This window comes from Ranitomeya variabilis, chromosome 2 (genome assembly GCF_051348905.1).
Source record: "Ranitomeya variabilis isolate aRanVar5 chromosome 2, aRanVar5.hap1, whole genome shotgun sequence".
In the NCBI taxonomy this organism is placed as follows: Eukaryota; Metazoa; Chordata; class Amphibia; order Anura; family Dendrobatidae; genus Ranitomeya; species Ranitomeya variabilis.
Window position 1 is genome coordinate 251,133,984 of NC_135233.1, and position 22,346 is coordinate 251,156,329.

The window sequence follows — 22,346 nt, forward strand, 5'->3', positions numbered from 1 at the left end:
AGAATAAAGCGATACCAAAATAATTATTTTTTCTATAAAATAGTTTTTATCGTATAAAAGCGCCAAAACATAAAAAAATGATATAAATGAGATATCGCTGTAATCGTACTGACCCGAAGAATAAAACTGCTTTATCAATTTTACCAAACGCGGAACGGTATAAACGCCTCTCCCAAAAGAAATTCAGGAATTGCTGGTTTTTGGTCATTCTGCCTCACAAAAATCGGAATAAAAAGCGATCAAAAACGGTCACGTGTCCGAAAATGTTACAAATAAAAACGTCAACTCGTCCCGCAAAAAACAAGACCTCACATGACTCTGTGGAGCAAAATGTGGAAAAATTATAGCTCTCAAAATGTGGAGACGCAAAAACTTTTTTGCTATAAAAAGCGTCGCTGGTTTCACACTTGCGTTTTTGTCTGCAGCGTTTTTTGCACAAAAAAAGCATGCGTTTTTTCCCTATATTTAACATTGAAAACGCATGCGTTTTTTTTGTACACGTTTGGTCGCGTTTTCAAACGCATGCGGTTTTTTTCTGCATGCGTTAATTTTCAGAAATACAACCTGCAGTATTTTCTTGCGTTTTTAAGCACATGCGTTTGTTTGCGTTAAAAACGCATGCATTTTTATCGAAAAAAAAACAGAAAACACACTGAAAAGCCACCCACCACCATCATTGTGATAAAGGGATCCAAACCCTAACCCTAACTCTACCCCTAACCTCACCCCTAACCGTTTAATGAACATTTTCTGACAGTCATAGTGCCACGTATTTCAGTGCCACGTATTTCAGTGCCACGTATTTCAGTGCCACGTATTTCAGTGCCACGTATTTCAGTGCCACGTATTTCAGTGCCATGTATTTCAGGGCAGCGTATCACATATTTCAGTGCCACGTGTTTCAGTGCCACGTATTTCAGTGCCACGTATCACGTATTTCAGTGCCACATATTTTAGTACCACGTATTTCAGTGCCACGTATTTCAGTGCCACGTATTTCAGTGCCACGTATTTCAGTGCCACGTATCACGTATTTCAGTGCCACGTGTTTCAGTGCCACGTATTTAAGTGCCACGTATCACATATTTCAGTGCCACGTATTTCAGTGCCACGTATTTCAGTGCCACGTATTTCAGTGCCACGTATTTAAGTGCCACGTATCACATATTTCAGTGCCACGTATTTCAGTGCCACGTATTTCAGTGCCACGTATTTCAGTGCCACGTATCACGTATTTCAGTGCCACGTGTTTCAGTGCCACGTATTTAAGTGCCACGTATCACATATTTCAGTGCCACGTATTTAAGTGCCACGTATTTCAGTGCCACGTATTTCAGTGCCACGTATTTCAGTGCCACGTATTTCAGTGCCACGAATTTAAGTGCCACGTATTTCAGTGCCACGTATTTCAGTGCCACGTATTTCAGTGCCACGTATTTCAGTGCCACGTATTTCAGTGCCACGTATTTCAGTGCCACGTATTTCAGTGCCACGTATTTCAGTCACGTTTAGGGTTAGGGGTAGGGGTAGGGTTAGGGTTAGGGCTAGGGTTGGAGGTAAAGTTAGGGTTGGGGCTAAAGTTAAGGTTGGGGCTAAAGTTAGGGTTAGGGTTTGGATTACATTTACGTTTGGATTAGGGTTGGGATTAGAATTATGGGTGTGTCAGGGCTAGGGGTGTGGTTAGGGTTACCGTTGGGATTAGGGTTAGGGGTGTGTTTGGGTTAGGGTTTTAGGTAGAATTGGGGAGTTTCCACTGTCCAGGCACATCAGGGGCTCTCCAAGCGTGACATGGCGTCCAATCTCAATTCCAGCCAATTCTGCGTTGAAAAAGTAAAACAGTGCTCCTTCCCTTCCGAGCTCTCCCGTGCGCCCAAAAAGGGGTTTACCCCAACATATGTGTTATCAGCGTACTCGGGACAAATTGAACAACAACTTCTGGGGTCCAAGCTCTCTTGTTATCCTTAGGAAAATAAAAATTTGGGGGGCTAAAAATCATTTTTGTGGGAAAAAAAAGATGTTTTATTTTCACGGCTCTGCGTTATAAACTGTAGTGAAACACTTGGGGGTTCAAAGTTCTCACAACACATCTAGATAAGTTCCTTGGGAGGTCTAGTTTCCAATATGGGGTCACTTGTGGGGGGTTTGTACTGTTTGGGTACATCAGGGGCTCTGCAAATGCAACGTGACGCCTGCAGACCAATCCATTTAAGGCTGCATTCCAAATGGTGCTCCTTCCCTTCCGAGCTCTGTCATGCACCCAAACAGTGGTTCCCCCCCACATATGGGGTATCAGCGTACTCAGGACAAATTGGACAACAACTTTTGGGGTCCAATTTATCCTGTTACCCTTGTGAAAATACAAAACTGGGGGCTAAAAAATCATTTTTGTGAAAAAAAAAAAGAATTTTTATTTTCACGGATTTGCGCTATAAACTTTAGTGAAACACTTGGGGGTTCAAAGTTCTCAAAACACATCTAGATAAGTTCCTTGGGAGGTCTAGTTTCCAATATGGGGTCACTTGTGGGGGGTTTGTACTGTTTGGGTACATCAGGGGCTCTGCAAATGCAACGTGACGGCTGCTGACCAATCCATTTAAGTCTGCATTCCAAATGGCGCTCCTTCCCTTCCGAGCTCTGTCATGCGCCCAAACAGTGGTTCCCCCCCACATATGGGGTATCAGCGTACTCAGGACAAATTGGAAAACAAATTTTGGGGTCCAATTTATTCTGTTACCCTTGTAAAAATACAAAGCTGGGGGCTAAAAAATCATTTTTGAGAAAAAAAAAAAAAATTATTTTCACGGCTCTGCGTTATAATCTGTAGTGAAACACTTGGGGGTTCAAAGCTCTCAAAACACATCTAGATAAGTTCCTTAGGGGGTCTACTTTCCAAAATGGTGTCACTTGTAGGGAGTTTCAATGTTTAGGCACATCAGGGGCTCTCCAAACGCAACATGGCGTCCCATCTCAATTCCAGTCAATTTTGCATTGAAAAGTCAAATGGCGCTCCTTCCCTTCCAAGCTCTGTCATGCGCCCAAACAATGGTTTACACCCATATATGGGGTATCAGCGTACTCAGGACAAATTGCACAACATTTTTTGCGGTCCAATTTCTTCTCTTACCCTTGGGAAAATAAAAAATTGGGGGCGAAAAGATCATTTTTGTGAAAAAATATGATTTTTTATTTTTACGGCTCTGCATTATAAACTTCTGTGAAGCACTTGGTGGGTCAAAGTGCTCACCACACATCTAGATAAGTTCCTTAGGGGGTCTACTTTCCAAAATGGTGTCACTTGTAGGGAGTTTCAATGTTTAGGCACATCAGGGGCTCTCCAAACGCAACATGGCGTCCCATCTCAATTCCAGTCAATTTTGCATTGAAAAGTCAAATGGCGCTCCTTCCCTTCCAAGCTCTGCCATGCGCCCAAACAATGGTTTACACCCACATATGGGGTATCAGCGTACTCAGGACAAATTGCACAACATTTTTTGCGGTCCAATTTCTTCTCTTACCCTTGGGAAAATAAAAAATTGGGGGCGAAAAGATCATTTTTGTGAAAAAATATGATTTTTTATTTTTACGGCTCTGCATTATAAACTTCTGTGAAGCACTTGGTGGGTCAAAGTGCTCACCACACATCTAGATAAGTTCCTTAGGGGGTCTACTTTCCAAAATGGTGTCACTTGTAGGGAGTTTCAATGTTTAGGCACATCAGGGGCTCTCCAAACGCAACATGGCGTCCCATCTCAATTCCAGTCAATTTTGCATTGAAAAGTCAAATGGCGCTCCTTCCCTTCCAAGCTCTGCCATGCGCCCAAACAATGGTTTACACCCACATATGGGGTATCAGCGTACTCAGGACAAATTGCACAATATTTTTTGCGGTCCAATTTCTTCTCTTACCCTTGGGAAAATAAAAAATTGGGGGCGAAAAGATCATTTTTGTGAAAAAATATTTTTTATTTTTACGGCTCTGCATTATAAACTTCTGTGAAGCACTTGGTGGGTCAAAGTGCTCACCACACATCTAGATAAGTTCCTTAGGGGGTCTACTTTCCAAAATGGTGTCACTTGTAGGGAGTTTCAATGTTTAGGCACATCAGGGGCTCTCCAAACGCAACATGGCGTCCCATCTCAATTCCAGTCAATTTTGCATTGAAAAGTCAAATGGCACTCCTTCCCTTCCAAGCTCTGCCATGCGCCCAAACAATGGTTTACACCCACATATGGGGTATCAGCGTACTCAGGACAAATTATACAACAACTTTGGGGGTCCATTTTCTCCTGTTACCCTTGGTAAAATAAAACAAATTGGAGCTGAAATAAATTTTGTGTGAAAAAAAGTTAAATGTTCATTTTTATTTAAACATTCCAAAAATTCCTGTGAAACACCTGAAGGGTTAATAAACTTCTTGAATGTGGTTTTGAGCACCTTGAGGGGTGCAGTTTTTAGAATGGTGTCACACTTGAGTATTTTCTATCATATAGACCCCTCAAAATGACTTCAAATGAGATGTGGTCCCTAAAAAAAAAATGGTGTTGTAAAAATGAGAAATTGCTGGTCAACTTTTAACCCTTATAACTCCGTCACAAAAAAAAATTTTGGTTCCAAAATTGTACTGATGTAAAGTAGACATGTGGGAAATGTTACTTATTAAGTATTTTGCGTGACATATGTCTGTGATTTAAGGGCATAAAAATTCAAAGTTGGAAAATTGCAAAATTTTCATAATTTTCGCCAAATTTCCATTTTTTTCACAAATAAACGCAAGTTATATCGAATAAATTTTACCACTAACATGAAGTACAATATGTCACGAGAAAACAATGTCAGAATCGCCAAGATCCGTCAAAGCGTTCCAGAGTTATAGCCTCATAAAGGGACAGTGGTCAGAATTGTAAAAATTGGCCCGGTCATTAACGTGCAAACCACCCTTGGGGGTGAAGGGGTTAAGGGTCCATGCACACGTATTTGGTGCAAACAGTTCATCTCTAGGCAGGAAAAAAGCAGCGTAAAATAGATGCATTTTTGGTGAAGATTTTTCCCCATTCATTAACATGGGTGAAACCTAAGGTAAAAAACACAAAGAATTGACGTGCCGCAGAAACAAAAAAGCAGTGTGTGCATGATACTTCAGAAATCTCATTCACTTTACTGGCATCAGGAAACTCTTTCAGGATTTGTGACAAATATGCAGAGAAAAAACACAACCAAGAAGCAATGTGTGCACACAGCCCACAGGAGCAGAACTCCCTCTCACAGGGAATCCCCAGGAATTTCGCACACTATAAGTACACTGGTGTCTGGCTAAGTTCTGGGAAATAACCAGTGTGTAGCTGGATATATGATCCCTCTTCAGTGAAGAGAACGGGCACAGTCTGAGGCATCCGTGTACGATTCTCACCAGGATGTAACTCTGACCACATCCTTCTACTCTGAGCATTACACCATCTCAGGCTGATAGGAAGTGCTGTAAAGTTATCACATGAATACACAGGTCAAAGGCAGTCCTATAAAGTGGAGGGTAACCTGGGCTGTGGAGTCGGAGCCCATAGGTACAGTAGTTCAGTGCAGTTTGTGGGGAATATTGCTTTCATAAGAATTTGGGAAAGTTATGAAATGTCCTATTCCTGATCTAAGGTCTAGACTTTTAGCTGACTGTGCTGCAGTTTATGTTTGTTAAAGGGCCACTGTCACCCCCCTCCAGCCGTTATAAACTAAAAGAGCCACCTTGTGCAGCAGTAATGCTGCATTCTAACGAGGTGGCTCTTTTAGTTTTTGCTTCTGTTATTCCCTCAATAAAGCGTTTTATAATTTTCCCCAAATACCTATACCAGTGCGGCCACCCTGTTGCTGAATCCCCGCCCCGCACTGTGTTATGCATGGGATTCCTGGGCATGCGCACTGCGCTTGTCAGACGTTCGCCCCGGGGTTCCCCGCCTTCCAGCGTCGGTCTGTGCAGGAATCTGCCCAGGAATCCCCGCCCCGCACTGTGCATAATGCATAACAGTGCAGGGCGGGGATTCAGCAACAGGGTGGCCGCACTGCCCGCACAGGCGCAGAACGGAACCCGGCATCAGCGCTAGGACGGCCAATGAACAATGTGCCTGCCCCAGGCAGGCAAGCACAGCGCAGGCGCCGGATTTAAGAAGAACAGCGCTGAGGGGGCGGCGACCATCGCCCGTGAAGAGATGAGTGACGGCAGTTGGGCGCTTCACAGAGGAGGCTTCAGACCTGCCTCCAGGTACAAAGACAGGTATTAGGGGAAAATTATAAAACGCTTTTATTGAGGGAATAACAGAAGCAAAAACTAAAAGAGCCACCTTGTTAGACTGCAGCATTACTGCTGCACAAGGTGGCTCTTTTAGTTTATAGCGGCTGGAGGGGGTGACAGTGGCCCTTTAAGTAGTGAAGCTCCTCCTCTACAGATAAGGGGAAAAAATAAACACACAGGGAAGGAAAGCCTACATTCATCTCAGAAGTTCTGGAGTGATCAGGAAAGCAGGATTAAAGAAGGTAAGCACTTCCTAAAGCATAGCTAAACTTTCAGACTATGTGCACACGTCAGGATTTCTAGCAGAAATTATCCTAACAAAAAACGGACATTTCTGCCAGAAATCCGCATGCGTTTTTTCATGCGTTTTTGATGCGTTTTTTCCCAAATGCATAGAATTGCGGGAAAAACGCGGAAAATCCGCAAAATTAATAAACATGCTGCTTTTTTTTACCGCGATGCGTTTTTTGTGTGGAAAAAAACGCACCATGTGCACGAAACATACAGAATGCATTCTAAATGATAGGATGCATAATGTATGCATTTTTAATGAGTTTTTATCGTGAAAAAACGCGTAAAAAAAACGAAAAAAACCTGAACATGTGCACATACCCTCAATAAACTGCATAAATCAATAGTCCAGTATATGTTGTCTCTGTATGCTTGATGTTCGTTTTTCCTCTTAGCTCATGTTTGGAGAAATTAGCTGCTTTTTATACACTGTACATAGAACCATAAGGGAAAAAACTATTTTCGAACATCTCAAATTCCAAAATACAGTAACAGGATCGATGAGGACATATATATTTGTGTGTTCTGGAATATGATTAAGCACAAACATGCTCCCTCACTCCTCACAGACTGTGAAGAAATATGATGCATTTAGTGAGCTGTACCCTGCTGAGACAAGCCTCGACATTGAAAGTTCAGAGTAAAGCTATCTAACAACATATTTTACAAACTGTATACTTATCTGTCCTATTGATTCATGCAAAGATTGTTTTATTTCTATCCTAAATTATACAGTGCGTGACTCCCTATTCTTGCAAGAATTACAATAAACCACAGTAACGTGTCCTCAGAAGCTTCCTCCTGATCCAGCACAGCACATGTATAGACAGTTCTACTCAAGCAAATATCCATGGAAATAACTTACTTACAATGAGGCAATTCCTGTAGGTTTCAAGCCCAAATGAAAAAGAAAAAGAAAGTGCGTACTCAGTCACATATACTGAAGAAGCGAAAGTGAAAGCTTGACATCTGTTGGGACAGATAACGCTTTGTCTACAGTGCATGTTTAATAAAGTTAGTTTTATTCACAAAAAAACGGTCTGCCCAGCCGTATTTATAGCTGCTTCCATCTACACACTCAGAACCTGATGGGTGTGTGTCCCCTCCAACCAGCAGACCCTTGCTCCAGGTCTCAATGATGATACCACGCTCCATGACCAGACATCCTGGTTCCCGTAGACAGGAGAGCCTAAGGCTATGTGCTCACGTTGCGTTTTTTTATGTGTTTCTGCTGTGTTTTTTTAACGCAGCGGTAATGCATAAAAACGCTAAAAAAACGCATTCCCATGCAATCCTATGGGATTCCGCAGTTGCTGTGCCCATGCTGTGGACTTCCCGCTGTGGAATCGCATAGCAGTAAAATCCGCAACATGTTCATTATTTCTGCGGAATTGCGGCGATTCCGCCACCGTAGAACTGCATTGAAACGCTCACTTTACGCATGTGGCTAGGCCCACCATGCGTAAAGTGAGCGCTTCATGTGCGGATGGTACCCAGGATCTGGAGGAGAGGAGATTCTCCTTCAGGCCCTGGGATCCATATTCATGTAAAAAAAATAAATAAATAATTAAATAAAAAATAGGGATATACTTACCTTCTGATGGCCCTTGGGTCTTCCCGCCTCTCAGCGGTGCACGCAGCGGCTTCCGTTCCCAGGGATGCATTGCGCGAATCTCCTGAGATAACGTCACAAAGGTCCTTCGCGCAAAGCATCCCTGCGAACGGAACAGACCGGGAGTGCCGCTGAGGAGATCGGGGGTCGTCGGAAGGTGAGAATAACCATAATTTTTATTATTTTTAACATTCTATCTTTTACTATAGATGCTGCCTATGAAGCATCAATAGTAAAAAGTTGATCACACTCGTCAAGCACTATGCTTGTGTGACCAACCTGTCAATCACTTTTCCAAGCGATGCTTCAAATCGCTGGGAAAACGCAAGCATTCTGCAAGCTAAAAACGCTTGTGTTTTGCGGGAAGACGCATGTGAATTCCGCATGCGTTTTAACCACGGCAGGGAGTTGCTGAAATGCTGCGTACATTTCCGCAGCATTTCTGCAACGTGGGCACATAGCCTTAGGCTATGTTCACACACAGCCAAAACTTGCCCTTTTGGCATTAAAAACATTGCATTCAAAATTCACATTTTGCAGCAATTTTTTTTTTTTTGCAGTCATTCTTTGGGTGCAGATAACGTGCGCTTTGTCTACAGTGCATGTTTAATAAAGTAAATTTTATTCACAAAGAAACGCTTCAAAAACTTATTTTTTAAGTGTTTTTTTTCACGTTCTCATTGCTTTCAATGAGTGGAAAAAATGCCGCAAAAACACTGAAAGAATTGACTTGCTGCAAATTTCCAAAATGATGCAGTTCTCAAATTCAGTCAGGAAAAAATAAATCGCATGCAGGAGATTTCTGAAGTCTCAGATTTTGCTGGAACTCTAATAAAAAAACAGCGGCTATGTGCACATGTTGCGGATTTTCCTGTGGAATTTTCTGTGCGGATTCTGAATCTCTTGGCAGAAAACGCAGGTCAAAATCTGTGCGTTTTTTATGCGGATTTTGTGTGTTTTTTGGGTATGTGCACACGTTGCGGATTCTCTGCGGATCCACAGCGTTTTTTGCAGTGCAGAAACGCTGCAGATCCGCAATTGATTTACAGTACAATGTAAATCAATGAGAAAAAAAAAATGCTGTGCACACTTTGCGGAAAATCCGCTGCGGAAACGCTGAGGTTTAAAAGAAGTAGCATGTCACTTCTTTTTTGTGAATCTGCAGCGTTTTTGTACCCATTCCATTATAGAAAACCGCAGGGGTAAAAACCGCAGCAAATCTGCAAGAAAACCGCAGCAAAAACGCACAAAAAAACGCTGGTGCGTTTTCTGCCAGGAGAGACAGAATCCGCACCAGAAATTCCTAAGCCTAATCCGCAACGTGTGCACATAGCCTTAGGCTATGTGCACACGTAAGAAAAGAGGTGCAGAATTTTCTGCACAAAATCTGCATCTCCTGGCAGAATCCGCAGCTGCGTTTTTTGACTATGTGCACACGTAGGAAATGTGGTGCAGAATTTTCTGCACTAAATCTGCATCTCCTGGTAGAAAACGCAGGTGCAGATTTGATGCAGTTTCTCTGCAGTTTTTTCTGCACCATGTGCACGCTTTTTTTTTTTCACATTGATTTACATTGTACTGTAAATCACAGTGCAGTTCTGCAGCAGAAAAATCTGCTGCAGTTCTGCACAAAACACAGAAAAAGGAGAAGAAAAGATATGCACACTTGTGGGATCAACCAACCATATAAATCTTTATTTAATAAACATTACAAAAACAGGAGCAAAAAACGGACACACAATTAAAAACATTTAAAAAGGCCAACAGGCCAAGTGCAATGTCCAAGATCCCCCAGGAGATGATATACACACAATTACTAATGCCTTTATGTAGATACAATCAAATCTCAAAATAGACACATAAATATGTATCCTAAAATAACATAGGCAAAAAGTGATGAACAGTTCTACATAACATGCCCAAATAACCCTAGGCTGCCAGCTGGCCTAAAGCATGTGCCATAAGTCCATATGCAAAATGGTTTCCCATATAGATACTGCCTACAGGTGGTCGCACCATGGCAATATTAGACGAAGTGCACCAATTACATCAGGGGAAAGGAAATCGGTAAACCAAATTGAACCTGTCTCTAGCGATTTTTTTATCGTCCGACATGAGCGACCAAGAAGGCGCAGGAGGAGGGGTTGGCGCAAGTTGGAGACTGAGAGAAAGACCCCTACAGGATCGGAATATGAGCCACAAGAGAGTAACGAGGAAGAACAGTCGAAAACATTAGTATATGACAACTTACAGGAAGAGGAACAAGGTAAGTTACAAATTATTAACCTGTCCTCCTATTCTCTTTCACCTGGGGAGGTTTCCCTCTTATCTAAGGGGTTGTCTTTTTCACCCACCAACTCTTAACAAGTTCGAACTTACAAAAGACTTATACCTATTTTGTAGGCAGCTCACGTTCAAGTTGCTTTACCACAAGCCGTCGGTGATTGATACTTTACCTGATGAGGACAGACAAGTATTTCGGGATCTGTTGGAGCTCTTGAATGAAAGTGAAGGTGATACCGGTAAGTCTTGCAGGTTCACAGGACGTATTCCCTCCCAGGCCACTCCATCATTTTCACTTTTTCCGGTGATTCAAATATTCTTTGACACCGTGAGTAAGGACATACAAAACCTTAAAATTAACAACAAGGGGTTGGATAACCTTACTAAGGAAGAGAAACGGTGCTTGGGTCAGCTTAAAAAACAGGACTCCTTTGTCATCAAGGAGGCTGACAAAGGGGGTAACATTGTGATTTGGCCTAAGGACTTATATGTGTTGGAAGCAAAACGACAGCTACTGAATACTTCTTATTATCAGGTTTTACCTTCGGACCCCACTGACGTTTTTAAGAGGCAATTGGATCGACTGACTGTGGCGGCCTATAATCTGGGCATTATTAACAAAAAGGAGAGGGAATTCCTGACCATCGATGTGCCAAAAATTCCAACTTTCTATATGCTGCCGAAAGTGCACAAGTGCTTGGACAACCCCCCAGGGTAGGCCAATAATATCAGGGATCGGTGGTTTATTTGAAAGACCCTGTATATACTTGGATTATTTTCTCCAGCCTCTTGTCTACTCTTTGGGGTCATATATTAGGGATTCAATGCACCTTATTGAACAGATGGGCCAATTGGAAATACCAACAGATACGTTTATTGTTACACTTGACGTAGAATCCCTCTACACCAATATTGAACATGATCTTGGACTGGAGGCAATAACATACTTTTTGGACAAAAAATCCAGTAGAGACAGGGAACACGATTCTTTCATTTTGGACTTGCTTAGGGTGGTCCTCGATAAAAATTATTTTATTTTTCATCGCACTTTCTATAGACAAGCGTCCGGCACCGCCATGGGCGCGATGTGTGCGCCGTCGTACGCAAATTTGTTTATGGGATGGTGGGAGGAGGTCCACGTGTATAATCTTCCCCTATTTGGCAAATATGTACTGAAGTGGTACAGGTTTATAGATGATATCCTGTTTTTTTGGACTGGAACCATGGAGGACTGTAACGCTTTTATTGATTCCCTTAATAGGAATCCTTGGAACATCAGACTTACCTCCAGGATATCTTCTAGGATGGTGGACTTTTTGGATTTGGAGATAACCTTGAGGGATGGCCATATCATCACAAACCTCTACAGGAAAGGGACAGCTACAGGCTAGGCACAGCATTTTTATTTCCTATTGATTTACATTGTACTGTAAATCACTTGCGGTTCTGCACGGAAAAAACGCTGCGGATCCGTAGTAAATCTGCAACGTGTGCACATACGGTATATGCACACGTTGCAGATTTGACTGTGGAATTTTCTATGCAGATTCTTCCCTCTCTTGCCAGAAAACGCAGGTGCGGATTTAATGCGTTCTTGATGCGTTTTTTTCATGTGGATTTGTATGCGTTTTTGAAAGCTAAATAAAGATCTATTATTGGAAAAAAAAAAAGAATTGTGATGTCATTTCTTGTCCAACCTCTTCATTTACATACTCCATTGAAGAATATTGTTTACGCACACAGAAAGCCTGATGTTAATAATAAACATAATAAAATGGTACATAAAGAGTTAAATAAAGACAAAAAAAAATTGCGTTGGCCGGGGTCACAATAACAAGAAACTAACAAGAGTCTCGCACCTTAAAGGGCCACTGTCACCCCCCCCCCCAGCCGTTATAAACTAAAAGAGCCACCTTGTGCAGCAGTAATGCTGCAGTCTAACAAGGTGGCTCTTTTAGTTTTTGATTCATTTATTACCTAAAAAAAGCGTTTTAAAAATTGGCCACACATACCAGATATTGTACCAGGAGGCGGTCCGAAGCGTCCTGTATGAATCCCCCAACTGCCGTCACTCTTCTCTTCAGGGGCGATGGTACCCGCCCCCTGAGCGCTGTTATCTTCTGAAATCCGGCGCCTGCGCTGTGTGTGCCTGCCTGGGGCCTGCGCAGTGTTCATTGTCAGTGCGGCCACACTGTTGCGGAATCCCCCGCCCCGCACTGTTATTCATTATGCACAGTGCGGGGCTGGGGTTCCTGGGAAGGCGGGGGAGCATCTAAACAGCGCAGTGCGCATGCCCAGGAACCCCAGCCCCGCACTGTGCATAATGAATAACAGTGCGGTGCGGGGGATTCAGCAACAGTGTGGCCGCACTGACAATGAACACTGCGCAGGCCCCAGGCAGGCACGCACAGCGCAGGATTTCAGAAGATAACAGCGCTCAGGGGGCGGGTACCATCGCCCCTGAAGAGAAGAGTGACAGCAGTTGGGGGATTCATACAGGACGCTTCGGACCGCCTCCTGGTACAATATCTGGTATGTGTGGCCAATTTTTAACCCCTTCCCGACATTTGACGTACTATCCCGTCGAGGTGGGGTGGGCCCCCATGACCGCCGACGGGATAGTACGTCATACGCGATCGGCCGCGCTCACGGGGGGAGCGCGGCCGATCGCGGCCGGGTGTCGGCTGCATATCGCAGCTGACATCCGGCACTATGTGCCAGGAGCGGTCACGGACCGCCCCCGGCACATTAACCCCCGGCACACCGCGATCAAACATGATCGCGGTGTACCGGCGGTACAGGGAAGCATCGCGCATGGAGGGGGCTCCCTGCGGGCTTCCCTGAGACGATCGGTACAAGGTGATGTACTCACCTCGTACCGAACGTCTTCTCCCTGCAGGCCCCGGATCCAAAATGGCCGAGGGGCTGTATCCGGGTCCTGCAGGGAGCACTTCCGGGTCGGAGCAGGCTGCAGATGAAAGCTGCAGCCTGCTCCGATGAAAGGATGATCGCGGATCTCATAGAGTGCTGTGCACACTATCAGATCTGCGATCTGTGATGTCCCCCCCTGGGACAAAGTAAAAAAGTAAAAAAAAAAATTTCCACATGTGTAAAAAAAATAAAAAAAAATTCCTAAATAAATAATAATAAAAAAAAAAATATTATTCCCATAAATACATTTCTTTATCTAAAAAAACCAAACAAAAACAATAAAAGTACACATATTTAGTATCGCCGCGTCCGTAATGACCCAACCTATAAAACTGGCCCACTAGTTAACCCCGTCAGTAAACACCGTAAGAAAAAAAAAAAAAAAACGAGGCAAAAAACAACGCTTTATTACCATACCGCCGAACAAAAAGTGGAATAACACGCGATCAAAAAGACGGATATAAATAACCATGTTACCGCTGAAAACGTCATCTTGTCCCGCAAAAAACGAGCCGCCATACAGCATCATCAGCAAAAAAATAAAAAAGTTATAGTCCTCAGAATAAAGCGATGCCAAAATAATTATTTTTTCTATAAAATAGTTTTTATCGTATAAAAGCGTCAAAACATAAAAAAATGATATAAATGAGATATCGCTGTAATCGTACTGACCCGACGAATAAAACTGCTTTATCAATTTTACCAAACGCAGAACAGTATAAACGCCTCTCCCAAAAGAAATTAATGAATAGCTGGTTTTTGGTTATTCTGCCTCACAAAAATCGGAATAAAAAGTGATAAAAAATGGTCACGTGTCCGAAAATGTTACAAATAAAAACGTCAACTCGTCCCGCAAAAAAAAAAAAACCTCACATGACTCTGTGGACCAAAATGTGGAAAAATTATAGGTCTCAAAATGTGGAGACGCAAAAACTTTTTTGCTATAAAAAGCGTCTTTTAGTCTGGTTTCACACTTGCGTTTTTATCTGCATGCGTTTTTTAAAAAAACCACATGTGTGAAAAAATGCATGTAAACGCGGTAAAACGCATGCGTTTTTATAGAAAAACACAAGAAAACAAGAAAAAAACAAAAAACCCTAACCCTACCCCTAACCTGAAATACGTGGCACTGAAATACGTGGCACTGAAATATACGTTTATATACGTATATACGTATTTCAGTGCCACGTATTTCAGTGCCACGTATTTCAGTGCCACGTATTTAAGTGCCACGTATTTCAGTGCCACGTATTTCAGTGCCACGTATTTACGTGCCACGTATTTACGTGCCACGTATTTACGTGCCACGTATTTTTCAGTGCCTGAAATACGTGGCACTGAAATACGTGGCACTGAAATACGTGGCACTGAAATATCGTGGCACTGAAATATCGTGGCACTGAAGTATTTACGTGCCACGTATTTTTCAGTGCCTGAAATACGTGGCACTGAAATACGTGGCACTGAAATACGTGGCACTGAAATATCGTGGCACTGAAATATCGTGGCACTGAAGTATTTACGTGCCACGTATTTTTCAGTGCCTGAAATACGTGGCACTGAAATACGTGGCACTGAAATATCGTGGCACTGAAATACGTGGCACTTAAATACGTGGCACTTAAATACGTGGCACTTAAATACGTGGCTCTTAAATACGTGGCTCTTAAATACGTGGCACTTATATACGTGGCACTTATATACGTGGCACTTATATACGTGGCACTTATGACTGTCAGAAAATGTTCAGTAAACGGTTAGGGGTAGGGTTTCAGGTAGAATTGGGGAGATTCCACTGTTCAGGCACATCAGGGGCTCTCCAAACGCAACATGGCGTCCAATCTCAATTCCAGCCAATTCTGCGTTGAAAAAGTAAAACAGTGCTCCTTCCCTTCCGAGCTCTCCCGTGCGTCCAAAAAGGGGTTTACCCCAACATATGGGGTATCAGCGTACTAGGGACAAATTGAACAACAACTTCTGGGGTCCAAGTTCTCTTGTTATCCTTGGGAAAATAAAAATTTGGGGGGCTAAAAATCATTTTTGTGGGAAAAAAAATATGTTTTATTTTCACGGCTCTGCGTTGTAAACTGTAGTGAAACACTTGGGGGTTCAAAGTTCTCACAACACATCTAGATAAGTTCCTTGGGAGGTCTAGTTTCCAATATGGGGTCACTTGTGGGGGGTTTGTACTATTTGTGTACATCAGGGGCTCTGCAAATGCAACGTGACGCCTGCAGACCAATCCATTTAAGTCTGCATTCCAAATGGCGCTCCTTCCCTTCCGAGCTCTGTCATGCGCCCAAACAGTGGTTCCCCCCCACATAGGGGGTATCAGCGTACTCAGGACAAATTGGACAACAACGTTTAGGGTCCAATTTATCCTGATACCCTTGTGAAAATACAAAACTGGGGGCTAAAAAATCATTTTTGTGAAAAAAAAAATAATTTTTATTTTCACGGCTCTGCGTTATAAACTGTAGTGAAACACTTGGGGGTTCAAAGTTCTCACAACACATCTAGATAAGTTCCTTGGGGGGTCTAGTTTCCAATATGGGGTCACTTGTGGGGGGTTTGTACTGTTTGGGTACATCAGGGGCTCTGCAAATGCAACGTGACGCCTGCAGACCAATCCATTTAAGTCTGCATTCCAAATGGCGCTCCTTCCCTTCCGAGCTCTGTCATGCGCCCAAACAGTGGTTCCCCCCCACATAGGGGGTATCAGCGTACTCAGGACAAATTGGACAACAACGTTTAGGGTCCAATTTATCCTGATACCCTTGTGAAAATACAAAACTGGGGGCTAAAAAATCATTTTTGTGAAAAAAAAAAATAATTTTTATTTTCACGGCTCTGCGTTATAAACTGTAGTGAAACACTTGGGGGTTCAAAGTTCTCACAACACATCTAGATAAGTTCCTTGGGGGGTCTAGTTTCCAATATGGGGTCACTTGTGGGGGGTTTGTACTGTTTGGGTACATCAGGGGCTCTGCAAATGCAACGTGACGCCTGCAGACCAATCCATTTAAGTCTGCATTCCAAATGGCGCTCCTTCCCTTCCGAGCTCTGTCATGCGCCCAAACAGTGGTTCCCCCCCACATAGGGGGTATCAGCGTACTCAGGACAAATTGGACAACAACTTTTAGGGTCCAATTTATCCTGATACCCTTGTGAAAATACAAAACTGGGGGCTAAATTTCATTTTTGTGAAAAAAAAAATAATTTTTATTTTCACGGCTCTGCGTTATAAACTGTAGTGAAACACTTGGGGGTTCAAAGCTCTCAAAACACATCTAGATAAGTTCCTTAGGGGGTCTACTTTCCAAAATGGTGTCACTTGTGGTGGGGTTTAATGTTTAGGCACATCAGGGGCTCTCCAAACGCAACATGGCATCCCATCTTAATTCCAGTCAATTTTGCATTGAAAAGTAAAATAGCGCTTCTTCCCTTCTGAGCTCTGCTATGCGCCCAAACAGTGGTTTACCCCCACATATGGGGTATCGTCGTACTCAGGACAAATTGCACAACAACTTTTGTGGTCTAATTTCTTCTCTTACCCTTGGGGAAATAAAAAAATGGGGGTTAAAAGATCATTTTTGTGAAAAAATATGATTTTTTATTTTTACGGCTCTGCATTATAAACTTCTGTGAAGCACTTGTTGGGTCAAAGTGCTCAACACACATCTAGATAAGTTCCTTAAGGGGTCTACTTTCCAAAATGGTGTCACTCGTGGGGGGTTTCAATGTTTAGGCACATTAGGGGCTCTCCAAACGCAACATGGCGTCCCATCTCAATTCCAGTCAATTTTGCATTGAAAAGTCAAATGGCGCTCCTTCCCTTCTGAGCTCTGCCCTGCGCCAAAACAATGGTTTACACCCACATATAGGGTATCAGTGTACTCAGGACAAATTGCACAACAATTTTTGGGGTCCAATTTCTTCTCTTACCCTTGGGAAAATAAAAAATTGGGGGTGAAAAGATCATTTTTGTGAAAAAATATGATTTTTTATTTTTACGGCTCTGCATTATAAACTTCTGTGAAGCACTTGGTGGGTCAAAGTGCTCACCACACATCTAGATAAGTTCCTTAGGGGGTCTACTTTCCAAAATGGTGTCACTTGTTAGGGGTTTCAATGTTTAGGCACATCAAGGGCTCTCTAAATGCAACATGGCGTCCCATCTCAATTCCAGTCAATTTTGCATTGAAAAGTCAAATGGCGCTCCTTCCCTTCCGAGCTCTGCCCTGCGCCCAAACAATGGTTTACACCCACATATGGGGTATCAGCGTACTCAGGACAAATTGCACAACAATTTTTGGGGTCCAATTTCTTCTCTCACCCTTGGGAAAATTAAAAAATTGGGGGTGAAAAGATCATTTTTGTGAAAAAATATGATTTTTTATTTTTACGGCTCTGCATTATAAACTTCTGTAAAGCACTTGTTGGGTCAAAGTGCTCACCACACATCTAGATAAGTTCCTTAGGGGGTCTACTTTCCAAAATGGTGTCACTTGTTAGGGGTTTCAATGTTTAGGCACATCAGGGGCTCTCCAAATGCAACATGGCGTCCCATCTCAATTCCAGTCAATTTTGCATTGAAAAGTCAAATGGCGCTCCTTTGCTTCCAAGCTCTGCCATGCGCCCAAACTGTGGTTTACCCCCACATATGGGGTATCAGCGTACTCAGGACAAATTGTACAACAACTTTTGGGGTCTATTTTCTCCTGTTACCCTTGGTAAAATAAAACAAATTGGAGCTGAAATAAATTTTGTGTGAAAAAAAGTTAAATGTTCATTTTTATTTAAACATTCCAAAAATTCCTGTGAAACACCTGAAGGGTTAATAAACTTTTTGAAAGTGGTTTTGAGTACCTTGAGGGGTGCAGTTTTTAGAATGGTGTCACACTTGGGTATTTTCTATCATATAGACCCGTCAAAATGACTTCAAATGAGATGTGGTCCCTACAAAAAAATGGTGTTGTAAAAATGAGAAATTGCTGGTCAACTTTTAACCCTTATAACTCCGTCACAAAAAAAAATTTTGGTTCCAAAATTGTGCTGATGTAAAGTAGACATGTGGGAAATGTTATTTATTAAGTATTTTGTGTGACATATGTCTGTGATTTAAGGGCATAAAAATTCAAAGTTGGAAAATTGCGAAATTTTCAAAATTTTCGCCAAATATTCGTTTTTTTCACAAATAAACGCAAGTTATATCGAAGAAATTTTACCACTAACATGAAGTACAATATGTCACGAGAAAACAATGTCAGAATCGCCAAGATCCGTTGAAGCGTTCCAGAGTTATAACCTCATAAAGGGACAGTGGTCAGAATTGTAAAAATTGGCCCGGTCATTAACGTGCAAACCACCCTTGGGGGTGAAGGGGTTAAAACGCTTTTTTGAGGTAATAAATGAATCAAAAACTAAAAGCCACCTTGTTAGACTGCAGCATTACTGCTGCACAAGGTGGCTCTTTTAGTTTATAACGGCTGGGGGGGGGGGTGACAGTGGCCCTTTAATACCCAACATTACAGCCGACACTTGGGGACCGGAGAATTCAGCTACATAGAAATACATGCAGCCGCACATGCCGGGTATTGAGGTGCGAGACTCGTGGGAGTTTCTCACAAGTGTGACCCCAGCCTAAAACGCAGTATGTTTAATTTAAAAAATGTAAAAAAAAAAAAAAAATGGCGTGGGCTCCCGCGCAATTTTCAAGTCCAGAGTGGGAAAGCTAGTGACTGAGAGCCAATGTTTATAGCCTGGGAAGGGGTTAATACCCATGGAGCTTCCCAGGCTGTGAATATCAGCGCACAGCTGTATATTTAGCATTTACTGGCTATTAAAATAGGGACCCCCCCCCAAAAAAAATAAAAATAAAAAAAAAAAATGGCGTGGGGTCCCCCTGTAATTTATAGCCAGAAAGGCTATGCAGACAGCTGCGGGCTGGCTGATATTCATAGCCTAGGGAGGGGCCATGGATATTGCACCCCCCCCCCCCCTGCCTACAAATACCAGCTCCCAGCCACCCCAGAAATGGCACTTCTCTAAGATGTGCCAATTCCGGCACTTCGCCTCTTTCTTCCCACTTGCCCTGTAGCGGTGGCAAGTGGGGTAATAGTTGTGGGGTTGATGTCGCCCTAGTATTGTAACGTGACATCAAGCCTGGCTTAGTAATGGAGAAGCGTCAATAAGACACCTATCCATTACTAATCCTATAGTTGTATCTGTAGGATGCACCAATTCCGGCACGTAGCCTCTCTTCTCACTGCCCTGTAGTGGTGGCAAGTGGGGTAATAGGGGGTTAATGTCAGCTTTGATTGTAAGGTGATATTAAGCCCAGTTAGTAATGGAGAGGAGTCAATAAGACACCTATCCATTATTAATCCTATAGTAGTGAAAGAGTTGAAAAAAAGACAAAGCCAGAAAAAAGTATTTTAATATTTTTAATTTCACCATACTTACAACCACCATCGATCACCTGCAAAAAATAAACCAACCGTATACTCCCTGTCCGATGCAGTCCAATTAATAACCAGTGTCCCACGACGATCTCCCTTATAGAACAGTGACATCGGGTGATGTCACTGCTCTATAGGCCTCCAGTGACACACTGACAGGAGACAATGGCTTATGCAGTGTTATCACTGAGGGTTAAATTTATTTTTTTATTTTTTTTTGTACATTTGAACACAGTAGCCGGATGATGGGACTATACTGTCCCATCATCCGGCTAGCTGTCGCTGTAGCAGACATAGCCGGATGGGACTAGTAGTCCCATAGGACGATGCCTGCCTACACACAGCCCCGCACACACAGGCCCGCAGACCCCGACACAGCCCCGCAGACCCTGGCACAGCCCCGCAGACCCAAACAGAAACACACAAACACCTGCACATCTCTGCACACACAGTCTCCGCCTACACTCTTCCCCCTCACGATCTGCAGCATTTCTCGCAGGCACATCTGCAGATCTTTTACATCTGCGGGTTTGCTGCGGATTGGCCTGACAATGGAAGTCAATGGGTGTAGAAATGCTGCAGATCCGCAAAAAGAAGTGACATGGTCCTTTTTTTAATCTGCTGCGTTTTCCATGCAGATTTTTCCGCACCATTAGCACAGCATTTTTTTTCCCCACGGATTTACATTGTACTGTAAATCACTTGCGGATCTGCAGCGTTTCTGCGCGGAAAAACATGCCGCAGATCCGCAGCAAATCTGCAACGTGTGCACATACCCTTACATTTTCATAAAAAATGCTCTGCATATGAACATAGCCTTACACTTTCTTCTCCACCTGACAGTGCCCATATTATATGATTAACCCCTTCACGATATCCTCTGTACATGTAAGTCAAGGCAAGTCAAACAGGTGTATACAGCGGGCTCAGTGTGTGAGCCCAGCCCATACGGCAGGTCATGGGCTTTGTGTTACAGCCAGGACCTGCCCCCAACGATTGTTAGGCCGTTAAATGGAGCGGTCAATCCCTGACAGTGATATTTAACACACGCCAGCATGAGTGCGCGTCATTCCATGTGCCCATCCGTGCATCTGTGATTTGATCGCGGGTCGCCGATGGGCTCCTATGGCTGCTGGGAGTGAGCTGACGACCCCTGGTGTTCGTCATTACAGAGCTCCTCTGAAACCCTACCTGTGGACGGGCATCAAAGGAGACCGTGATTTTTGCTATGTGCAGCAATGTTGTCGCAGCGCTGCATATCGCACAATCGATCAGACGATCGCAGCTTCAAGTCCCCTAAGGGGGCTAACAATAACAGTAAGAAGTAAAGAAGTTCAAATCACTGATCCTTCTGTCCCATTAAAAATAAAGATATATAAAAAAAAAATAATAATAATTTGATATGTGGTATTGTCTGGTTCAGAAAGTCCTATCAAAATATAAAAATGATTAACCCAATCAGTAAACACCGTAAACGGAAAAAAAAAAAAAATCAAGATTAACGTTTTTATGGTTGCTGCAATTCCACAAAAAAAATGCTGTAACAAGAGATCAAAACATCATATCTATCCCAAAATGGCATAAATAAAAATGTCGTCTTGTCCCGCAAAAATATGCCATCACACAACTCCAAGGACCCTTAGCTCCATCGACCTTCATTAGAAGGTGAAGGAACGTTCTGAAAGAATGACCACTCTACCATAGGCTCCCATTGTAGATATCACACGGTATAGGGGTTTTGTTTGTTTTTTTCTACAAACCATTGCAAGAAATTGCCTATCCTGCTATTTTATTCAATACGGCAAAAAATAAGACCTCCACCTATGAATACTTTAAATTTAAGCGCTAGTAACATCTCTGGCACAAAAGAGACTGCACTCAGCCAAGCAGAGGGATAGTGAGCTACAGGGCAATACCATGCAGTGCGCTCTCTGCATTGACCTGGGCAGAGGGCTAGTGAGCTACAGGGCAATACCATGCAGTGCGCTCTCTGCAGTGACCAGAGCAGAGGGTTACAGTGCAATAGCATGCAGTGCGCTCTCTGCAGTGTCCTGAACCGTGCAACAGCATGCAGTGCGCTCTCTGCAGTGACCAGAGCAGAGGGTTACAGTGCAATAGCATGCAGTGCGCTCTCTGCAGTGACCTGAAACATGCAACAGCATGCAGTGCGCTCTCTGCAGTGACCAGAGCAGAGGGTTACAGTGCAATAGCATGCAGTGCGCTCTCTGCAGTGACCTGAACCGTGCAACAGCATGCAGTGCGCTCTCTGCAGTGACCTGAACCGTGCAACAGCATGCAGTGCGCTCTCTGCAGCGACCAGAGCAGAGGGTTACAGTGGAATAGCATGCAGTGCGCTCTCTGCAGTGTCCTGAACCGTGCAACAGCATGCAGTGCGCTCTATGCAGTGACCAGAGCAGAGGGTTACAGTGCAATAGCATGCAGTGCGCTCTCTGCAGTGACCTGAACCGTGCAACAGCATGCAGTGCGCTC

General features: G+C 43.2%; 1 protein-coding gene and 1 long non-coding RNA gene across 5 annotated transcripts in view; one reads left to right on the forward strand and one right to left on the reverse strand.

The window, feature by feature from the left end:
• Positions 1-22,346, reverse strand: part of TRAF2 (TNF receptor associated factor 2) — a 126,250-nt gene that overhangs the window by 82,422 nt on the left and 21,482 nt on the right. The gene's annotated exons all lie outside the window — the stretch shown is intronic.
• On the forward strand, positions 10,350-11,172 carry LOC143809310 (uncharacterized). The gene is made up of 3 exons (XR_013222209.1): positions 10,350-10,447; positions 10,585-10,703; positions 11,000-11,172. It is a non-coding gene; the product is annotated as an uncharacterized LOC143809310 (long non-coding RNA).